Source organism: Delphinapterus leucas, chromosome 12, assembly GCF_059928025.1.
Source record: "Delphinapterus leucas isolate spDelLeu-1000000601 "Yukka" chromosome 12, BTC_Dleu_Yukka2, whole genome shotgun sequence".
NCBI classification, from domain to species: domain Eukaryota; kingdom Metazoa; phylum Chordata; class Mammalia; order Artiodactyla; family Monodontidae; genus Delphinapterus; species Delphinapterus leucas.
The window spans coordinates 84,005,943-84,030,350 of NC_143140.1; the positions used below are offsets into that span (position 1 = coordinate 84,005,943).

General features: G+C 38.6%; 1 protein-coding gene across 11 annotated transcripts in view; it reads right to left on the reverse strand.

Annotated features, from left to right (window-relative positions):
• IPCEF1 (interaction protein for cytohesin exchange factors 1) overlaps positions 1–24,408 on the reverse strand; it is a 195,891-nt gene that overhangs the window by 126,144 nt on the left and 45,339 nt on the right. For 9 of the 11 annotated variants that reach the window (XR_016395259.1, XM_022559836.3, XM_030760277.2 and 6 more), the window contains one exon: positions 2,402–2,445. The gene's annotated coding sequence lies outside the window, so the exon portion shown is untranslated. Of the gene's footprint in view, positions 1–2,401; positions 2,446–16,657; positions 16,840–24,408 lie in introns of all 11 variants that reach the window. The other 2 variants (XM_022559830.3, XM_030760274.2) reach the window with 1 other exon arrangement.

Below are 24,408 nucleotides of genomic sequence, written 5' to 3' on the forward strand. Positions count from 1 at the left end.
ATAGGCAGAACACTCTATGACATAAATCACAGCAAGATCCTTTTTGACCCACCTCCTAGAGTAATGGAAATAAAAACAAAAATAAACAAAGGGGACCTAATGAAACTTAAAAGTTTTGCACAGCAAGGGAAACCGTAACAAGACGAAAAGACAACCCTCAGAATGGGAGAAAACATTTGCAAATGAAGCAACTGACAAAGGATTCATCTCCAAAGTTTACAAGCAGCCCATACAGCTCAATATCAAAAAAAAAAAAATCAAAAAATGGGCAGAAGACCTAAACAGACATTTCTCCAAAGAAGATATACAGATTGCCAACAAACACATGAAAGGATGCTCAACATCACTAATCATTAAAGAAATGCAAATCAAAACTACAATGAGTTATCACCGCACACCAGTCAAAATGGCCTTCATCAAAACATCTACAAACAATAAATACTATAAAGGGTATGGAGAAAAGGGAACCCTCTTGCCTTGTTTGTGGGAATGTAAATTGATACAGCCACTATGGAGAACCATATGCAGGTTCCTTAAAAAACTAAAAATTGAACTACCATACGACCCCGCAATACCACTACTGGGTATATACCTTGAGAAAACCATAATTCAAAAAGAGTCAGGCTTCCCTGGTGGTGCAGTGGTTGAGAGTCCGCCTGCCAATGCAGGGGACATGGGTTCGTGCTCTGGTCTGGGAAGATCCCACATGCCGCAGAGCAGCTAGGCCCATGAGCCAGGGCCACTGACCCTGCGCGTCCGGAGCCTGTGCTCCACAATGGGAGAGGTCACAATGGTGAGCAGCCCGTGTACCGCAAAAAAAAAAAAAAAAAAAAAGAGTCATGTACCACAATGTTCATTACAGCTCTATTTACAATAGCCAGGACATGGAAGCAACCACAGTGTCCATCGACAGATAAATGGATAAAGAAGATGTGGCACATATATACAGTGGAATATTACTCAGCCATAAAAGGAAACAAAATTGAGTTTTTGTAGTGAGGTGGATGGACCTAGAGTCCATTATACAGAGCGAAGTAAGTCAGAAAGAGAAAAACAAATACCATATGCTCACACATATATATGGAATCTAAAAAAAAAAAAAAAGGTTCTGATGAACCTAGGGACAGGACAAGAATAAAGACTCAGACGTAGAGAGTGGACTTGAGGCCGTGGGGAAGGGGAAGGGGAAGCTGGGACGAAGTGAGAGAGTGGCATGGACATATATACACTACCAAATGTAAAACAGCTAGTGGGAAGCAGCCACATAGCACAGAGAGATCAGCTCAGTGCTTTGTGACCACCTAGAGGGGTGGGATAGGGAGGGTGGGAGGGAGATGCAAGAGGGAGGAGATATGGGGGTATATGTATATGTATAGCTGATTCACTTAGTTATAAAGCAGAAACTAACACACCATCGTAAAGCAATTATACTCCTATAAAGATATTAAAAAAAAATGATGGTGACTAATGGGTCATGAGTAACAATGTTTCAAAGGCAGTTGCTAGGTAATTGGAAGTGGTAGAAAGTACATACTGGGGAGAAAAGTGATTATTATTACTATTGTTTCTTTGCTTCATAGAAAAATAATAGCTCTTGAATTAATATACTAATATTTTCTGAAAAATTACTACTATTTCATTATACCCATGGAGTCACAAAAGAAGGTATTCTTGATAGATAGCTATGAAAAGAATGCTTCTCTTGTATTCTCTGGCAAGTTATAAGCAGAGTTAAACTAAACAAGTGATAGGTGTCCCAGTGAGGAACTAAGACATTCTTTTTGAAGCATTTTATAAACAGGAAATTAAAGGAATAATGAGAAAAATTAGATATATATTTGTAGAACTCCAGTCTTACCTAGATCATTAGGGATGAACTTTAAAGATGAGAACATCTTAAGATTATTTTACTTTTATATTGATATAATAATTACTAAATATAAATATTTCATTATAGTCCTTAGTAAATTTATATTAGTAAACGCCTCATTTCTAGAACTTTCAATTTACATATGGGCATCTAAACCCATAGTTGCTTATAAAATAGATTCTTCACATAATTATAGTTCTATGGTACTTTGACAGTTTGGTATGTCCCCAACCACTAAGGGGCTCAAACAAGATCATTCCATAAATACATTGCTTTACTAAGCGGCTCTCCTACTGAAATGTAATCGCCGTCAAGAATCCGTTTTCAAGGGAAATCCAGAGGACCAAATACAGTTGGTTATTTATGAATACCATTAGCTTCTCTCTGCATTAATCCTAGCCTCGGGGTAAATACACCTAGGCTATTATAATTTGGTTCACAAATTAGAATAACAAAGTGGAGTACGGGCTGTTCAGGTCATGAATATCACCAAAAGAAAGAATTAGTTTTGAAGAGTTCTCAATTACATACCAAAAAGTTATGCACTTCCTCGTTCCAGGTCTGTTGCTTCTGATCTGTACAAGAAAAAGACAAGAAAGAGGTCATCAGATTTCTGCCAGGACTCAACTGCCTGGGAGGAAGTCAGAGTCCTACCACATCAACCCCAAGAAGAGGCAGCAAAAGAGTAACTTTTGCTCATCATCATAATTACCCAGTGTCTCTCCTGGAGAATGAGACAGAAAGTTGTATCTCATAGAAAATAGGAAAACTTGGGTAGTAAGCTAGCAGGAAATCGTTAAACTGAGATTCCCCCAGAATTGAACGTTTTCTAAAAGATAAAATGAAAATAATATTCTAATCTCTTGAACATTCCTCAAAATACATTTCCACTTTTCCTTTTTTTTTAATTTTTATTTTTTTTTAAGTATAATTAATTTACAATGTTTCAGGCATACAGCAAAGAGATTGAGTTATAGTATAGATATATATTATGGTTTTTTATTGAAGTATAGTTGATTTACAATGTTGTGTTAGTTTCAGGTGTACAGCAAAGTGATTCAGTTATACCTATATAAATATCTATTCTTTTTTAGATTCTCTTCACACATAGGTTATTATAGAATATTGAGCGGAGTTCCCTGTGCTATACACTAGGTCCTTGTTGTTTATCTATTTTATATATAGTAATGTGCACATTTTAATCTGAAGCTCCTAATTAATTCCTCCCCCCCCTTTCCCTTTGGTAAACATAAGTTTGTTTTCTATGTCTGTGAGAATATTTCTGGTTTGTAAGTAAGTTCATATGTATCTTTTTTTTAGATTCCACATATAAGCATTATCATATGATATTTATCTTTCTCTGTCTGACTTCACTTAGTATGATCATCTCTAGGTCCATCCACATTGCTGCAAATGGCATTATTTCATTCGTTTTTATGGCTGAGTGAGGTAGGTATTTTTTTTAAGAGTTTTTGATATGGACCACTTTTAAAGTCTTTATTGAATTTGTTACAATATTGCTTCTGTTTTATGTTTTGGTTTTTTTGGTCACAAGGCATGTGAGATCTTAGCTCCCTGACCAGGGATCGAACCCGCAACCTCTGCATTGGAAGGTGAAGTCTTAACCACTGGACCACCAGGGAAGTCCCAAGGTAGGTGTTTTTAATCATCTTTTCTTTTTGGATGGAAATCTATCCAAGTGTATATAGCCAGTAAGACTACTTCTGTGGCCAAAATTTAAGTATAAAGATACTGTAAATATCATACTGCAGTAAAAAACCCTCTATTTTCATGTCAAATGCATCTAGACATCTTTTTTTCTCTCCTACAACCTGCACTCCACATTGTTCACACTGTGTGGCTTCAAGTTCCAGTTTTGTTATTTTAAATTGAAAAGTAATGTGACATTATGTTTTATCTAAATATTTTCCAACTATAATGATTTGAAATTATAATAGTTCACCAGAAACAATGTAAAAGTAGATGAATGTTAGCTGTATTGGATGCCAAGTCATCGACTTCTGTTCAAGTTTGTCTTTGCACTTAGCGTACCTAGTAATAAACCAGCTGTTTCTTTCTCCCCGGAACAAGATTTCTACTTCCCAAAACAGTGAAAACAGCATTGTTTCACATTGTAGTAATTAGCATTTGTACAAGAACTTCATAGTATATTAAATTCGTTTTAAAATTTTTCTTTTTACTGTTGGACCTCACAGTCCTGGTATTGTTTAGTTGAGGGCCAAATCAAGAAAATTTGGGGTATCAGTGTATGTAACTTGATCACAGCCAGCAGAATGAATCTCTAACTAGACATTCCAGCCAGAAAGAACACAAAGAAGTTTTCCCATCCTCTAAATCAAGAGAACTGATAGGGGTAAAAGCCAGACAACTTTTATAGTAATACTTAAATTTAAAAAGCAATGCCACCCACGTCCAGGTAAATGTGACTGCAGGTGCTTATCTGGGTGGTATTCAGACTCAGATTACTATCTAAATCATTTTGAGCTTGGGAAGATCTTGTAGAAATCGGGTGCTATTTTCCACTGATTAAAACCACTTTACCACCTCCAGAAAGCCTCATGCTGAGAGGACAGATCAAGATCCGTTTACTCTAACACCCATGCACAATTTCTCTAACACTCAATGATTTGAATATCTCATTTCAAAGGAAAAGAGTAATTTCAAATGCCTGAATAATGAGAGTGATATTCTTGTCCTTGCCTAGTGCACAGTTTCATAAGGAAGCAGAAGCAGAATCCTGAAAACACCCAAAGCAGGAACAAAATTCTCTTTTCAACTTTCACAGAGTTCTGCAAGTGTAACATCATTTTCTTTTGAGGAAAAAAAAAAACTATAGCCCCTCAAAAGAAAAATCTATATCTTAGCCCTAGGAAAAGCATTATTCTTCTCCTTCACTTGAATTCATTTTCTAGGCCAAATACAGTAAAGAAAGCTGCATGTGAAGACTAGGCCTTGAATACATAAATTGTAGCCAGACAAAAAGAGTGATGAAAAATGTTTCAGCAGTGAAGTCTTTACTAAAACATGTATCATTCATTTTGTGCCCCACCAATCCTCAACAGACTCCTATTGTCTTCAAAGAACAATAAGAGAAGCTGCCTGCAGCTAATCGTTGTAATTTCCTAAGAAATAAAGACTGACGTCTATTGAAAAGTATTCCAATGATGTCTTTAAAAATGAGTCCAAAACTGTTAAAATTACTACCTTAAATACTATATTAACCTCTACCAAGTGTTATTAGTTATTCCCACGATCTTCTTAGAGCAAAAAAAATGACATTCGTGCCTAATGTTTTTATTCAGTAAAAATTCAACTTGGAGATGCCACAATCATTTTTAAAACTTTGCTCAAGTTCAATGTACTTAAGGTGTAATCTAACCCTTTTCTATTACATCCCGAGAAGTAATTTCTCTGATTAAAAGCAAAAACACTGGCAAAATCCATTTTATTGCATCACATAAAATCAAACTATGCAACCACTTGAAAATAAGTAGGAGATAAGCAGAGAGAAGGGATCTCACAAAAGCAACGATGATGAAAATAACAATAGCCAAAATTTATTAAACCCTATTTATCACTTTGTTTGTGCTGGCATATGCTAAATGCTGTACACGCATTAATCATTTAGTTTTCACAACTCTGTGAAGTTGGTGCTGTCTTTATTCCCATTTTACAGATGAAGACGACTGCCCTGAAAGATGCAGCTCTGGCTGGCATCCTCTGCTCTGTGGACAGCTACCACCCCAATGCTCATCGGAGGCTGCCCGCACTACCCCCAACCTCCTCTAGACACGCCCCCCAACACACACACACACACACACACACACACACACACACACACACTCTCACACACACACACCTGTTTCTGATCAGTACTTTGATGAGCACTCTCCACAGTGACATATGCTTTTCTTTGACCGTATCTCTCTCCCTCCAGAACCCACAGACACCCTAGAAGAGTGATTGTGCAGGGAGGGGTAGAGAACAGGAAGGATCTGGGTCAGGAACCTCTGTACCCACAGCCCTGCTTCCTCCCATGCTGCCAGACTTCCCTCATCTTAGCTTTTGCCAGGCACCCAGGGCTCTCCCTCTAGTCCAGGTCCTTTTGGAAGCCTTCTGTCCATCAGTCAAGTCTGCCATGTCTAAACCAAAACTGCAGATAAGTTTAGCCCCTCTTTCGCAGGGTTCTTGGACCCCATGCAGTACACCTGGTCATGCCCCTGAGTCCTTTCTGAAGCTACTTGGCTGTTCACCAAATGCTCTCAGCCAGCCAGGAGTGACCCTGCTGTGACATGCACACGTGTATTAGCGGTTGGTTGGCTGCAGCCTAACTTTGCCAGTTGTGTTGGCCAACTCTCATCCTGACATGGTTCAAGAGACTACATTCCAAATGATTAGCTACATGAAGGAGGTAAAGTTCATGACTCTCAAACTTTCCCGTGCTTTGATTATTGATATGCTGTCAACTCTATGTACATTTGATGAGAATGAAGGGAAGCATGGGGAGAAAGAAAAGAAAGGGGAAGAGAGCAATTTGATGGTGTGTTATTTTAGGTCTCTGACCAGCCAGCGGGCGGCAGGAGGCCAGGCATGGGAGGCCAGGGAAAGAAGCTGCCACAGAAGCGGATATAAAGAAGACAGGCAAACACGAAACACAAAAGTCCCTTCTCGGCTTTACCATTCCCTATTCTGCTTCTCCCAGAAACCAAAACCACATATTTTACCTATGTCCGCCCTCCCTAAAGCACCATCACACTCCCCAGAAACTCCCATGACTGCAGGTTCATTTGTGTCACCTCCTGCACCTAGAAAGACTCCCCTTCTGTACCTCTCACTGACAAAAATGTGTATTCCACCTACAATGCTAATTCGTAAATATCAGCATCAGTGGTTTAAAGACAAAGGAACATTAACGGAGAAGAGGCTGCCAGGGACCTCCCACCCACCTCCCACCCACCTCTCGATGCTGGGAGGGAGGGGTGGAAGGATGGGATGCACATGCTAAATGCAGGTTATACAAGAAGCTTTCCCCTTCTCTTCCCTATTGGTCTAGAGTCACTACATTTCTAGTTGTTTGGTACTTCTTGCAAGAGCAGACTCCTGATTCACCGCCTCTACCATAAGCATATTTTTAAACCCAAAGTTGACAGGCACTTCTGACATGGTGCCTATTATTGAGTGTTGGAAGGAACAAGGTGTCTTCGGGACCCTTGTTCACCATGTCCTTACTCCAAGGTTGGCTCTGCCAATAACTACAGCATCTATTCTACTTTTCAGAAAATGAAGTTTTTGATATTAAAAAAATACATATTTGCATTGTTTTAAACTTTAAAATGCAAAAGAAAAAAAAGTTAATAAAAGGAAACAAAAATCACCCATAAGCCCAAACTCCAGAGATACCCGCTCTTAACTTGTGTATTCCTGCTCCATTTTCTTGTATCCATTTGGAAAATTTGTGATGTAACAAGGGATATTCTACATATGCAGCTTTGGGTCTACAAAGCCTAAAATTAGAACTCTGCGCGAATGGGGATTAGAGCTAATATTTGAGCTACTTGACAAGTCACATTTAGATCTTTTAATCACAGCAGAGACCCTGACATTCCACTAACTTTATCGGGCATATATGAGATTTTGGACAGCACCCTAATGCTCTCAAGAGCATTCTTTTCTTATCTCAGCTGTTGAGCAGGAGGTCCTAGGGTACAGAATAATGTAAAAGTCCACATGGACATTTTCACCATTTGAAACCAGCACATAAAGCACAGAAGTGCTTTCGAGAACAAGACCAGTAACTTATAAGGCTCAAGGATTGGTGCCATCTCAAATATGCATTGTTTAACATTTCTGTGTTCTTTGGGGAAAAAAGCTACATAATGACAGAAAGCAAAGATTGTTTCACTCGAAATTCACTGAAAAACGTGGGATTCAGGATCATCTGGCTCTATTTTAGAGAACTATAGAAAATTTTTCTTAGAAAAAACTTTGAGGTCATATTAGAAAACATATTACAATGATATTTCATATACACACCACTTTGATTTAACAATTTTGCAAATTGTCCCCAAAATATCTTTTTAAATTTGGTTTGTAGAGAACGTCTTATTACTAACAAAGCAAATTTAAGCCGGCAGCTTAACTTTAACTTCCCAAACATTTCATGAGTTATTATAGTCAATTATATCATCTCCAATCAAGAAGATATTTTTATTTGTTCATTCAAGAAACAGACTGTGCCCAGTTAATTCAACTGAAAAAATGATACAAACCCAAAGAGAGCAAAGGAAATACAGGGCGGCCTTCCTTTAAAGAATGAAGAACCATGAAGGGTCTCTTTTCCTTTCGATAGAAAATGAGTAATTCTTACTCAGGTTACCAGGGTCAGCCTCTCACAAACACACACATGTGTAATCTAAGGAAGAAAGATTGCCAGTGTTTCTATCTATTGCAGTATTCACCCCCAAAGTTCTCAGGAAATACTATTTCTTTCACAGTAAGGTTGTGAATCATCCCTGCCTTAAAATGCTATTGTCAGTGGTTCTCCTTCTGAAACCTTGAACAAGCAATCCTCCCATGAGAGCTTCATGAACTTGGGTACCTGCTCTATGCCCAAGAGCAGGCAGAGTTCTACGCAGGGAGGAGAGACTAAGGAGGATGCAGAGAGCCTGGGTGAGCTGAGCAAGTCCACACTTACTGGTTTCACCTTGAACTGCAGGCCATACTTTCACTCAAAGAAAAGGTTCCAAAAAAAAAAAAAAAAAGAAAAGGTTCCATGACTTTGAAAAAAATGTTTTTTAATTCTTTTGAAAATTGTGAATCTATACTATTCTCATTATTCTATGTCTGAATAATTTATAAAATTCATAGTTGGATTACTACATAAAAAATGAAAACCCGTTTCTAGAATTGTTATAAATCAGTTGAAGCTAATGCAGATGTATTACGCTTCTGGTCTACAACCTCACTGCTCATTTTCTAAGCCTCCATGCCTGGAGGAGGGCGTTCCTCCCACTATGATTTCTGGTGTTATGTATTCCTTCCCAGAAAGAAAGAACAGCTCCTCTGCATCTCCATTAAAAATAAAATGCAGCTGGGACTTCCCTGGTGGTCCAGCAGTTAAGACTCCGAGCTTCCACAGCACGGGACACGGGTTCGACCCCTGGTCGGAGAACTAAGTTCCCACGTGCCACGTGGTGTGGCCAAAAAGTAAAAAAAATTAAAAAATAAAATAAAATGCAGGTTTGGCCTCTTTGTGGGTAAAGTCCAAAGCAGAGGATATTTTAGGTTAAACATAAGCAACGTGTTCTTATTTATTCTGATTCTTCAACTGAGTCTCTGAAAATATTTATTTCCAACTTATTTGAACATAGGTATTGAGAGAAGTGGTTTTTTCTCTTAAACAAGCAAAGTAGATACTCCCCCAAAACTATAAAGTCAAAAACAAAAACATGGTGCTTCCCATAGGCTTTGAAGAAGCAGAAGTTTCATGCCTTTACAACTCACTCTTCTCTTGGATGAAATAGACACTTCCCTTCAAAATAAAATAAGAATTCTTGTATTCGAAACAATAGCTTTTATTGTTGCAAGCTAGGAGTGGCTTTAATGGAGAAGTTGCCTTGATACCTGACCCCTGAAAAGAAGACTACAGATCAACAATTCTAAACCCAAAGTGAGCATCTTTGTTAGACTTAGCTTCTCATGTAATCTGCTTATAGTCAATATATCTATAAAACAAGTTAACTCGACCAATTACCAAAGCCTATATTTTGTAGCTCATTATCTTGAGGCAGTCACCAGAAAATTACATCAGTGAATTAAAATAGTCCATGTGTGCTGAACTAAGAGTTTTAGCGTTGAAATGATCATATGGTTCTAGATCTTCCAGGTTAAAATCACTGAAGCCATATGCTATTGTCTATGTGTCTATGGCCTTAAACAACCTTTCATCTGTGAATTGAAATAAATCCCATACTATTCCAAGTGGCTTTTTCCCATTCTGATCTTAGGCTGGTGTGTTCTGAGATATTTGTCTTATTGGGGCCTATGGTAAGATCATACCCCTGCAACTGGGAATGAGATCTTCCCAGAAGAGGGCATATACTTCCCATGTCTACAAACTTGGAAAAATTGAGATTCTGAGATATGGTAAGAAAATTTTTCCTCCTCCTTCTTTTCTTGGCCTTGCTCTCTTGAGCTTGAACTCTAAGGAATCTTACTAGAAGGCTCTATGGAGGTGCTGCAAAGATAGCCACAGCCATATGTAGACAGCCCTTGGAGTAGGCTGTGAGAGAGGACAACAAAAAAGCTCTCACAAGGGTGAGCTGTGGCCTATGATTTCAAACAGCAGGCATATAAGGAGGGATATACCTGCTTTGTAGTTACTAGGATATATTTATGTTTCTTACAATCTCTTCTTTGTACAGTTAGATTATAGCCAGCTGTCAAGTGTGGTAATAACTTCCAGTGACACTCTACTTTCCATTGGCCAATTCACCTGGCCCAGTGATATGATGGCTCGGGACCAGAGATCATATTACAATGTAAACAGGTCATGTGTCTCCCTGTGCCTATGGGTAGTGGAGGGAAACAGGGTTTCTAATGAACAGAACCAGAAGTAATTTTGGGGGGAATTCTTCCTAATTTTGTAGGTCACAGGTGAAAGAAACTTGAAAGAGAAATCCTAAAATTTTACATTACCAGCAATAAACTGTGAAGGCAAAAGAGGTTTTTCTGAACAATCAATAAAAAACAATTCTGATCAACTTATGCTAGACAGACTGGATTACTTTTCTATGTTCTCTCAAGAAAAATGACTATAAAATCATTATCATGTGAAGAGGCAACAAAAAACATGCAGCTAAAAACGTAGGGGGAAAGGATTTTAGAGATATGTCAAGCAGCTAATTTTTAAATGGTCCTATTTTTCTGACTAATGTGCTATTTCTGGTATTTTGTCAGCTTTTTAAATTTTGAAATTTATTGTCATTTCTGTCATGTGTTTTAAATACTGAGTTTCTTTACAACTTTGTAAGTTTGTATCGCATTTCCTAAAAAGGACCCTCGAAATTGTATAAGCTTTGGGTCTTACAAAATCTGGGTCCACCCTGTTTATCTCTGATTTCTCACATTACAGCTTGGTCTCAACTGGGCTATGATACATGATGGGAGGAGGGGTTGAGGGGAGGAATTGGGGACTGTGACCATATTTGGGTCGTCATCCTGGGACCATGAAATGGTGGTAGCTAGAAATTTGTGATGTTTCCAAAGGGCATGAGAATCTTGGGTATAAGAATTCAGGCTATATGATCCAGGCATCCCTCCAACCTTGAAATATTAGCATTGTATTTAGCTAAATGTGCTTGCAGCTTTCCCGTTCTCCAAGTTATTAAAGCATTTGTTTAATCTGCATCATAGAATAGCTGCATTCCCATGCTTGCCAAGAGCGTTAAATCCAACTGGCTGGTTCTCAATCCATGTCAAATGCTCAGTTACAGTAAACAATATTTATATGATTAAAGGCGTATCTATTACTCTATATTGCAGAGTTATTTATTCTCAGAGTACTGAGAACTCAGGAGGTCTGTGATTCCCTGAAATTGAATGCAGAATTTAATGTGTGTCTGCATTTATAGCTTTCATCAGCGTCTCAAAGTGGTCCATGACATGTAAAAATTAATAATCACTAATCTACATTTCAAGAATAAGTACCTCCAAAGAGGTGGTACTAAAAGTAAATAAATAATACTTTATACCTCCAAAAGGTTAAAAAAATTTACACTAGATAGTTTAAAATCCATTTCTACATGTAGTTGGGCCAGTAGAAACATATGTTGGTAATTTACACTGAGAAATTATAAGAAATAGCCCAATAAAACAAGGGAAGTTTTCAAAAGTACTGTTAATTTCATTCCTCAGTGTATCATTGCTATGGACTGAATGGTGTTGCCCCCAAAATTCAGATGTTGAGACCCTAAACTCCAATGTAAAAGTATTTGGAGATGGGCCTTTCAAAGGTCATGAAGGTAGAAACCTCATGATGGGTTTAGTGTCCTTAGAGAAGAAGAGAAAAGAGAGAGATTGCTCTCTTTCCACCCTGTGAAGACACAGCAAGAAGGTGGCCGTCTGCAAACCAGGAAGAGAGCCCGCACCAGAACCCAGCCATGCTGGCACCTTGATTTGGGAATTCCCAGCCACCAGAACTGTGACAAATACTTGTCTGTATAAATACCTGTCTATATATAAATACAAATACCTGTCTATGGTATTTTGCCAAAACAGCTCAAGCTAAGACAGTCATTATGAGGCAAAGCATATAGAAGAATTTTTTCTCTAGTTTTAGTAGAGAAAGAGTTTGGCATCTCAGGAGATGTGATCATGAATCTATAACTGTTTTTTACTCATCGCATTGAATGTTAAACTTAGAACCAAATTTGCCATTGTACTCTAGTAAAGGTCTAGAACTTTCCCACATACACTTTGTATATTAACTTTACTCCAAAACACCTTTTACATTTCATACCAACCTTTTCTTTTTTCTCATCCACAATCTTGTAATTTTATTACATTTTGCTGTATGTATATATGCAATTTGCCTCAAATCCTTTCAAAAACAAGGCAGTTTATAAGGAAGAATATAAATGAATGAATGAATGACATTTCCATTTGAGAATTAAAAATATAAATGTTCAGGGCTTCCCTGGTGGCCCAGTGGTTGAGAGTCCGCCTGCCGATGCAGGGGACATGGGTTCGTGCCCTGGTCCGGGAAGATCCCACATGACGTGGAGCGGCTGGGCCTGTGAGCCATGGCCGCTGAGCCTGCGCGTCCGGAGCCTGTGCTCCGCAACGGGAGAGTCCACAACAGTGAGAGGCCTGTGTACCGCAAAAGAAAACAATAAAAAATAAAATAAAATAAATAAAAAATAAATGTTCATAGCTGTATTGGGAATTGTATACAAATATTTATTTGAAGAAATTTTATCTCAACAATGCTCATAATCCTATGAAAATGATTTTCCTATTCCAGGGGTCCTTCATTTGGGGGTCCAAGGGTCCTGTGAACAGAATTCAGGGAGTCTGTACACTTAAATGGGGAAAATATATCTTCATTTTCACTGATCTCTAACTCAAACTTAACATTTCCTTCTAATATAAATACTGGCAATAAACCACCAAAGTTTTATCGGCATCTGTGATTTTGTTTCCCATAGAAACAAAATGAGGTATTCTCATCGCCTGTATCATTGTTGAAGGTATCTGTAAATATCATTTATGCTCCTTATCAGTATTCAAATGTCACCAGACTTGCTGCTAGACTGTTATTTAATGCATTAATAAAGAAGCACATATATTACTATATCATACATTTTTTGATTATTATATTTTTATATATTTGGTTTCTTTGTCATCCTTTGTGTTTTGTTTTATACATTTAAAAACATTATTCTGAAAAGGAGTCCACAGGGCTTCTTCAGACTGCCAAGAGTGTGCCAGCCATTAAAGAAGTCAAAACTCTGAAAAACACAAAGTGTTTAGGCAGCATTTTACAGAGTGTTTGCAAATATCTTAGTGAGAGCTATACTATGACTAGAGAATGGTGGTTTCTCTTAATTAAAGAACAGTGGCATTCTCTTTTAAATAAGAGGGAATATTAGAAGCTGCACGAGTCTCATAGTCCCTTTGACAATAAAGGTCACAATCAGCCCCCATGCAATAAATCCATTCCTTAAGTCTGCATTTATAACTTCTGAAAAGACATTTTACATTTGTGAACCTTTGGGTCAGCATTTCTATGACTGAGAGAGACAGACAGTTGACTTAACATTTTGAACATCTCTTAAGAAGCAGTACATTTGACTCAGTCACATTAAGACATTATCCAAGCCCCTTCCTTTTTTTTTTTTTCCCTTGTGAGTCAGCCTTCTTTTGAATTTTTATCAGACCCTTTGGTACTTTTAGCACAACTGGAGTAGGGCAAGAATAAGGAACTAAAACAAAAGGCTGTCAGTTTGATTACTCCACACACACTTGAAAATTATTTAGTTACTGTTGTGACATTCACAACTAGGACCTGATACAATGGAGTGCATGTGATTGTGTGGGTGTGTTGGGGGGAAGAGTATACATGTGGTGACGCCACTCCACAAAGGCCACGGGCACGGGCCTTTGTTCCTGCTTCCCAAATTCATTTATCAGGTGAGGGAGTCAGGACCGACTGGGCAGATTTACTCTCACCCCCAGTACTCTGTACTGCAACTACCACCAGAAGTGGGGAGTGAGGCAGCATGGCGGGTCCTGCAATGGTGGAGTTTATCCTTTCTCTCTCTTTCAGGCCAACAGGAGGGTATTATACCTGGGCCACCTGCCCCTATTCCAGTGAAAGCTGTAGCTGGAAACTGAAGTTCATCGTTAAATGCTAAGGCACCAGCTCCTCTGAGTACGCATCACTTTGCATAACTAGTACGTTTTCCAGATGTCTGATTTCTTACCTTTTAAACAATGATACTTTTTTCATGTTAGTTATTTTACACAACCGAATGTATTATACTATATACCTCCTATGTACTTAGAAAAGTAGCCCCAAATTAGTTTAACCTTATATTGGTGACTCTGGGTCAACATTGAAAACATCCACTCTCTTGCATGAGCGTATTACAGGTGTGAACTAAGAATGCCGCCTGCCATATCAGTAAACAAAGGATGTTGCAGCCATCGAGCCATCACATTACAGCCTCCCCTACGGTGAGCCCTGAGGGAACTCAGGATGGAAACAGGATGCCCGCCATCTAACAGTCTGCTGCTGCAGCCACCCACGACGGTGAATGCTGAGGAGGCTCAGGATAAGGAAGAACAGGATACTGGCCCCCGAGAGCTGAGGTGCTTATCAAAGGAATGATTTCAGTGAGCCCAGACTCTTGCATCTCCCCATAAGTATAAAAGTGCTAAATTCCTTAATTTGAGATACCTGGTTTTCTTTAGTTAACAGTAAACTTTCAATGTTCCGACTACCTGGTCTTTGTTGCAAAAACTCCTATATATCCTGGCTCCCCACCTTGCCTCTTCGGAGCAATCCCTCAGAGTGATCTGAGAGTCCTGTCTCCTGAGCTTGAAGTCCTCAGAATGTCTGCTGAATAAAACATAACTCTCAACTTTTAAATCGTGCGTTTTTTTTCAGGTGACAAAGGGTAATCCCCAGGATCCACTGAGGGTCTCTGACCATAATTTGAATTGATGCCGAGATGTTTGAGTTCTTAACAGCTGCTTTTTCTATTTTTGGTCTAATCCTTTCTTGTCAGACATTATTTCTTCCTGTTTTCAGTAATCCTAATGAAGAAATTCTTGTATGCTCCAATAGATTTGGAAGCCAGATATGCAGTAATGAAGAGACTGAGGGCTTGAGGGCGTTTTGAATGTTATAAAACTACGGTGCATGAGATTTACTATTTGTTGTTTATGATATCTACTTGAGTATTCACAGAGTTTTACTTATTTGCTGATTCTTTGCTGTGTGTTGGATGTGTGAGTTTATGGTATAGATAATTTCCAAATAAATGAGGTTCAGCTACGTTTGGTTTTCTGTGTCAGTGATCCAGAGAGGCCACCTTGCTCTCATAGGTATGTCTATATACCAGCTCAAAGAAATGCTCATTGCAGTTTTTGGCTGACAGCAAGCTTCTGCTGTTGAGTTAAAATCTCCTTAATCTAGTAACTGAAATATTTACAGACCTTGACTACACAAACCGTGGGTCCTGCTGTCAGAAATCTCTGAGTCACTCACTCATTTTCACAGAGGCAGCAAAGCCCAGTTTTCCCACTTCCTCTTTCACCCATGCTTTATTTGTCTCATTTAGCTGTAACCACACCACATGGTGGAAGGACTCTGAACACGTATTGAAATCCTGCTTCTGCCTCCAGCTAGCTGTGTGGGACTTTGGGGAAACTACTGTTCATACCAACTCTCAATTCCTCCATCTGTTTAGTGATTACAATTTAGAACTCAGGGTGTTTGTGAGGATGAAGTGGCATAATTCTCATGAATTTACTCAGTTAGATGCCTAATAATCGTTTCCTCTCTTTCCCCATGTTCCTTTATTCTCCTGTTTGTTTAACTCTCAAACACCCAATTATATAGATCACCTTCAAAACACGTAGTTGTCATCTGCAGTCAGTGTTGATCAGCAAGCTAACAACTTTAGTCATTCTTAACAAGTCCCCATCAGGTTTTGAATGAAGCTGTGTGACAGCACTGTCACATTGTCTTAGGAGCATATACAAGTCCATGTTCATGTCTGTCAGCCCTTACCCAAGTGTTTCTTGAGGGGAAGGTTGGCATCTCATTTATCTTTTCCTTCCCAAGTCTTAGCCCATCACCTAGGACATTAGCAAACATTGAACAAATGAAAAAAAGAATGAAGAGGACTTCCCTGGTGGCACAGTGGTTGAGAATCCACCTGCTAATGCAAGGGATGCGGGTTCGAGCCCTGGTCCGGGAAGATCCCACATGCTGCGGAGCAACTAAGCCCGTGCGCTACAACTACTGAGCCTGTGCTCTAGAGCCCGTGAGCCACAACTACTGAAGCCCACACACCTAGAGCCCGTGCTCCACAACAAGAGAAGCCACCACAATGAGAAGCTCATGCAACGCAACGAAGAGCAGCCCCCGCTCACCACAACTAGAGAAAAGCCTGCGTGCAGCAACGAAGACCCAACACAGCCAAAATAAAATAAATAAATAAATAAATATTTTTTTTAAAAAACAGGTTCTCGGACCTCGTTGTTTCTGGAGATTCTGAGTTAGTACTTCTGGAGTGAGGCCCAGGTACTTTTCTTTAAAAAAAAAAAAAAAAAAAAAAAAGAATGAAGAACCATTTCGATATCTTGAATGAAGTTCTGTTTACATTAGGAGATTCCTAATCTGGTAGAGTCAGTAGCTGGAGATGAAGCCAGAGATCCTGAAAAACAAGAGGCCAAGTTGACCAAATCCATAGACAGTTACTTACCGATGGCTCTCTGCTAATCTCCTAGCACCACATAAGGTTATAACATTAACCTGGGAACTTGCCCACCGTATCTTCAATTTGGAAAAGAAAATTAAAACTCTTCATTTGCATTTCTAGACAGAGTCAGTCTATGCCTAAAATAGTCTTCTATTTTAAGTCATAAGAAAATTAATGAGAAGGCTGAAACTTCCTGGCTGTCTACTCAGCCCTTTCCATCTCAACATTTACCAAGACAGGTGTCTTTCTTAGGAGAAAAAACCAGCTGCCACCAAATAACCTGGTTTACCACCCTTGCTTTTCATGTCCTCGGGCTCCCTTGTCCTTCCCTTATTACCCCCACCCCTTGGTATTTTCTACCATGCACTATTCGCCGGACATTTTTCCATCTCCACAATTGCCAGGCCCATCTGTCTATGCTTCTCCCCGTCTCTCTACCTTCCTCCTCTTCCTGCATCTATCTATCTTGCACATCTTCAAAAAGTTCCACTTCTTAAGTGTAAATAGCTTTCTAGAAGCTTCAGCAATGTTTAGGGGGGGAGGAAAAGAAAAGGCAGTGAATTATAGAAAGAAATAAGAACAGAATGAGAAGAGGCCAAAAGGTATGATGAATGTGCTTATATTCCTTTCTGAAATATTTTAATGAGGGCTTCAAATTTTTAATTTTACCACTTAATTCATCTTTTTACCAAACTTATTCAGAAGTCAGCCTTCCTTCCCAAAGCAGTTTTTATATATAACAAAGAATAAAGCATACTTCATATTAATTTCAGACTTCCTAAGAAAAGACATTTGGAAAAGAATTATAAATATACCAGCCCCTATTGCAATACAATGGAAAGGTAATATGCGCTTGTAATTTCTAGATTATCCATAGGTGGTAATACTTCTGAAGGTTCTAATTTGTTGTTAAGTTTTACAGGATGAGAATATTTAGTTGTGATATCTGCAATTCAGGAACACAGTCCATTAAAAAATGAGTTACACAGTCCTTCACAGTTCCCATTTTTAAAGTGTAAATATGTATAATTATTTTAAAAACATAAGGAACTCCCTTACAAGTATGTCAAGACATCTTAGATGAGAAAAATTTTCTAATGGGACACATGGGGAAGAAGGTTAATGTATGCTAAAACATACCATTTCTTCTAAATATGATTTTCAAAAAAAGAAAAATTAACATTTATTAAATATTATGTATCTAGTGCTATCTCCTTTCCGTTCCCCAAAAATTTCTCTCAAGTAGAGCTCTTCTCTGAGCTCTCTGAGTTGAACTACCCAGGATTCCAAAAACCTCTTGTTCACAGCCCTGATCAATATCACAAATTTGTATTTATATGTGTGATGTAGATTAATTCTGCTCTATGGAAAACAGTATGGAGGTCCCTCAAAAAATTAAAAATAGAACTACCATATGATCCAACAATTCCACTTCTGGGTATTTACGCAAAAGAAATGAAGACACTAACTTGAAAAAGTATCTGCACACCCATGTTCATTGCAGCATTATTTACAATAGCCAAGATATGGAAACAAACTTAGTGTCCACTGATGGATGAATGGATAAAGAAAATGTGGTATACAGTTGTCCCTTGGTATCCGAGGGGGATTGGTTCCAGGACCTGCCGAGAATACCAAAATCTCCAGGTGCTCAGGTCTCGTAGTCAGCCCTCCGTATCCATCCCTCAGGTTCAACCAACCTTGGATCATGTAGTACTGCATGTACTTATTGAAAAACATGTGCATATAAGTGGACCTGTGCAGTTTAAATCCATGTTGTTCAAGGGTCGTCTCGTGTGTGTGTGTGTGTGTGTGTATACATACACACAATGGAATATTATTCAGCCATAAAAAATAAGAAAATCCTGCCATATGTGACAACATGGATGAACTTCAAGGGCATTTTGCTAAGCGAAATAAGTTAGACAGAGAAAGACAAATACTGTATGGTCTCACTTATATGTGGAATATAAAAAAACCTCATAGATACAGAGGACAGATTGATGGTTGCCAGAGGTGGGGAGGCAGGAAGGGGGCAGGGGAGGGCAGGGAAGGCAGCACCAGTGGAGGGGACGGGGGAATGGGTGAAGGTGGTCAAAAGGTACAAACCTCCATTTATAAGATAAATAAGTCCTGAAGATATAGTGTACAGCATGGTGACTATAGGTAATAATGCTGTACTGCATATTTGAAAGTTCCTAAGAGAGTACATCTTAAAAGTTCTCATCACAAGGAAAACAAAAATGGTAACTATGTGTGGAGATGGATGTTACCAAGACTTATTGTGGTGACCATTTTGCAGTATATACATCTATTGAATCATTATGTTGTACACCTGAAACTAACATAATGCTGTAAGTCAATTATATCTCAATTTTTTTTAATGAAACCCTAAAAACAAAAGAATAGACTATGTTTAGAATTTCAGATTTTAATCCTCAGCTACCCATGTTGTGGGTCTTGAATGCCTTTGAAAATACAATGAAGCTACAGACCTTCTTCCAGAAAAACACAAAACAAAACAAGAAAATGATTGTTTGTCCCGCTGCTCTATGGTGGCAGTGATCACATCTGTTTTGCTTCACCAGTTAAGCCTCATCACGGTACCTAAAATGTAACGGGACCTCAGGACTTGTGTTTAATGACTGCCTGACTGTTGGAAGAAACCAACAGTTTTTTCTACCTCCATACTCAACACTTCCTTCCTCCTTCCATCTCTCACTCAACCACCTTGCCTCCCATGTCTCAGAGGAATTAGAGACTATTCTTAGACACTTGCTGCCCTTCTCTTCCTATTGAATTTCTCCACCATGTTGGGGAGCCAACCCCTCCTAGTTCAGAGAAAGCATAACCTTTTTTTTTAACCGTGCCCTGTGGCTTGGAGGATCTTAGTTCCCAACCAGGGATAGAACCCAGGCCCCTAGAAGTGAAAGCACAGAGTCCTAACCACTGGACCGCCAGGGAATTCCCACGTAACCATTTTTAAATCCCACCAATCTCTAAAAAAGAAATCCCTTTCACTAAAGCCACACTTAGTCCCTGTTTGTTTTTTAACCTTCCCTTCATCAAGCTTCTTGAAAGAGATTTGTTTTTCTTGCTCCAATTCTCACCACACACTTGGTTCTCAAAGACCTGCAAGTGGACTGCAGGCTCACAGCTGCATCAGGATGCTCACAGGTGTATCAGGATGCTCACGCCAAAACTGGCAGGCATTTCCTCACTGAAGAATTCCATAGGCACTTTTCAATCCCTTGCTTACAAACCTCCCTACAGCATGGGATCCCGTCTTGATGTTCCCTTTCCCTTGGCTCTCAGGACTCTACTTTCTCCCATCTTCCTGTTAGCTTTCCTCAGATGCCTTGCTCGCCCTTGTCTCCTTTAATCCCTTAAATATTGATGCTCCCTGGGGTTCTTTTCACATCCCTACCTTCTCATGCTACATTCTATTTAACTGTCACCAATGCCAAAGGGTCTCAAAACCGTATTTCAAGCCAGAATTACATTCTGAGATCCAGAGACATCCATCTGATTGCCCACTGGCCATCCCCTATTTCCATGTACCAGTTTCCTAAACATGTAAAAAAAAAAAAAGAATTTATCATCTTTCCCTAAAAATGTGATCTTCACCCTCATCTTGATGAATGGCACCTGTCTCCTAATCTAGTATCTTCTTACTTTCTCTATTTTCACATTATCAATAAATTAATGGATATATTCATTTCTAAGTATAAAATAACTTATTGTTCAATTAAATTATGAAAATATTATTTATATTACTTTTACATACATATTTTTATTTACCTTATGACAACAAATCGATGTCATACTAATGTTTTAGAGAAGCTAAGGAATAGATAAAAGGTCTTTTAAATTAACACTATATAATTAGCCTCCAAAATGTCTTCAGGGGCTATAAAAGACTGTCCTATTTAATATTTGAAACATTTACCTTTATTATTTGTCTATACTATTATATCTATTCAGGGTAGGCATTTTGAGTTAAATCCAGTCCCTGTTAAGCTGAATCCTTATTCCAGTTAATAAGGTTTTTCTGTGTTATTATGTAAACAAATAAATTCCAAAATGATGTGTAGTTGTATGTATGCACTTATAAAAGAAACAGAAAGCCCTAAGGAGGCAGAACTTCATCTTCTGTTCCTGTTTCTGCCTCTGCTACACAAGATGGCCTCTGCTACATCACCTTGATATTTCCTCTGACATTAAGAAAGAAGTTAAGCCTGCTCTTTGGCTAATAAACATATCACTTACATTTGTATACTCTTTAAAATGTTAATCCAATTTCATTTTGACCATAAAAACAAATCCTTGGAGGGGCTTCCCTTGTGGCGCAGTGGTTAAGAATCCGCCTGCCAATGCAGGGGACACGGGTTTGATCCCCGGACGGGGACGATCCCACATGCCGTGGAGCAACTAAGCCCCGTGTGCCACAACTACTGAGCCTGTGCGCTAGGGCCCTCGTGCCGCAACTACTGATCCCGCATGCTGCAACTGCTGAAGTCCACGCACCTAGAGCCCATGCTTCACAACAAGAGAAGCCACTGCGATGAGAAGCCCGCGCACCACAACGAAGAGTAGCCCCTGCTTGCCGCAACTAGAGAAAGCCCACGCGCAGCAACGAAGACCCAACACAGCCAAAAATAAAATAAAATAAAAATCCCTGGAGTAGTAACAGCTTGTTTTAGATGGAGAAACTGAGCAGAGTCAGGAGAACTTGCCTAAGGTAAATGACAGCAGAAGAATCAAATGAGACATTATGATCCTGAGCCCAACCAACTTTCAAAAAACATGCCCAGCATATTGAAAAGATGAATGGGGTGATAATGTATATACAAGTTTGATCCAATCAATAGAAATACAAAGGTATATATAAATATACATATATACACACTATCAACAAAGATACTAAAGACAAACTAACCAAAGATCAGATCTATCTACCTGGAAAGCATTTCAACATCTTCTCACTTTTTTAAACCTCTCCTTTCTCTGGTATTTCTTTCTCTAGTCTTAGTATCCTAAGAATTCTTTTGCCTCTTTGAGCATTAAAGGAAAGCTCAAAAATGTATTAACTGCTGTGCTTCTAATTGAATTCTCATATGCTTTGATCATCTCATCAGCTGATCTCAAGGCTTTACATGAAAAATAAAACATTCTGAAAAGTTCTCAGGTTTGTAAAAGATAAAATGAAGTAAGATCAAGACCACAAAAGAAGGAGTTCTTGAAAATACCTTTTATCCCTAATGGTCTCAAGGATAAGCTCTCATTGAACAGGGTTCCTTTCCCATCGGGGTCCCATGGACTTTGTAATTATGCATTTATAGAGTGATTATTTGATTAATATCTGTCTCCACATTAGACTGAAAGCCTCAGGAGAACAGGAGCAGTGAATGTTTTTGTTTACCCTTGCACCCTAGTTTTGGTGTTCAGTCAATATTTATAAGTCACTTCTGTGGGACATAGGACCAAGCATTTTGTGCATATGACATTTCTATAGGGAAAGAGAGGGTCAGTGAAAAGCACAGAGATAAAGTAGGAAGAGTGGGAATATTTAAAAATCTGAAGATCTTCTAAATACTGTAAAGCCAAGATTTTCTCTAATAACAGCTTTTTATTAACATGAATAAACGGAGTTACAAGTAGCCCAGATCCCCAGTGTGAAGATCAATAAGATCCTTGCTTCATACATAGTCATGATATAAGATATAAGGTGGGAGGGAGGGAGATGCAAGAGGGAAGAGATATGGGAACATATGTATAACTGATTCACTTTGTTATAAAGCAGAAACTAACACACCATTGTAAAGCAACTACACCCCAATAAAGATGTTAAAAAAATTAAACATAGATTTATCATATTAAAAAAAAAGGTATAAGGCAAAGTGAAGAATGAGGGTCAGAGCTTAAGTCAATTTCCTTTGTGGCAAGGATCACAGAAGGGAATTGCCAGTATCCACCACTGGTTATGATAGTGTCCTAAGTCCCCTATTTTATCTGTCTCAGTCTTACAGATCCAAAACAAGCATGGGAGATGATAGTCTAGGCCCACTAGTGCCCCTGTATTTGGCCATGGGATACTGATTCTTTTTTTTTTTTTTTTTTTTTTTTTAGCTGTACACAAGCCTCTCACTGCTGTGGCCTCTCCCGTTGCGGAGCACAGGCTCCGGACGCGCAGGCTCAGCGGCCATGGCTCTCGGGCCCAGCCGCTCAGCGGCATGTGGGATCTTCCCGGACCGGGGCACGAACCCACGTCTCCTGCATCGACAGGCGGACTCTCAACCACTGCGCCACCAGGGAAGCCCATGATTCTCTTATCTGTCTTCAGATAGTGAAGACAAAGTCAATATAAAGTCTAAAATAAATATTTATTGGGAAATTAATGAAAATCAAAATACAGAAATAGAATCAAGATAAAAGTGTGTAAATTCTTAACGTTTGCTTTAGGGAACACTCAGTAAAATACTGATTGGGTTGCCCTCTCCTGTGCTTGGAGGGAAGCATCACCCATTTGCTCTTTGGCAGGTCACTTCCTCCTCCTTTTCCACTTTTGGACAGCTGTAGCCTTAGTCAGGTGAGCAAACATTGTTAACTGATTCAAAAGTGTCTCTACATATAGAAGGAAATAATTTCAGATTAATAAATATATATTTGCATTTCAGATGCCTATGTAAAAACACAATCCTCTCCTCCCCCCACCTACTTACCCTCTGTGAAAGCTACTCCACAATCGCTTACAAAATAATTTTTACTCCATTGAAACTAGGGTGTATTGCATGTCAAAATGGATAGATATATTGGCTTTCGAATAAAGTTTGACTTTAAGCATCACTTTTTGAAATAATAAGTATGATCCCAGAATATTTTCAGAAGACATGTATATAATCATATATATTCTAGCCATACAACTAGAATAAACTCAAATTTACAACAAGATTGAAGGAGGGGAGGAGTATAAGGCAGTATAATAATATGTTGGTGGATAATTACCATAAATTCCCCCATACATGGACCACCAATTTGAAGAGTTAGAATACATGTAAATATTAATAAAAATCCATATTGGAGATGTATTTGATATTTAAGAATGAACTTTGGATTTCATAATGGGTCTACTCATTATTATGAAGAAGCTCTATAAAAAGTAGACCATATCTGATTTATTTTTTTATTACCATGGAACCAAATATACTGTCTTCCAATTAAGCATACCAAATAACTAAATAAACGATGTTGCCACTAGCTTAGAAATGTCAGAATATATAATTTTGTTTACTAGAATGCTTACATGGTATATTAGTATAATATTAACAAAAATAAAATATGTTTGTGTGTACAATATATCACATATAAGTTTTTAAATTTTTAATATACATTTATGCAATCAATTCTCAAAATAACCCTGTGATGTAGAGAGGGTTACTAACTCTATTTTCCAGAGAAGAGTAGAGGAAACACTTTTAAACTAATTTTATGAGGTTAGAATAACTCTGTTACCAAAACAGAGAA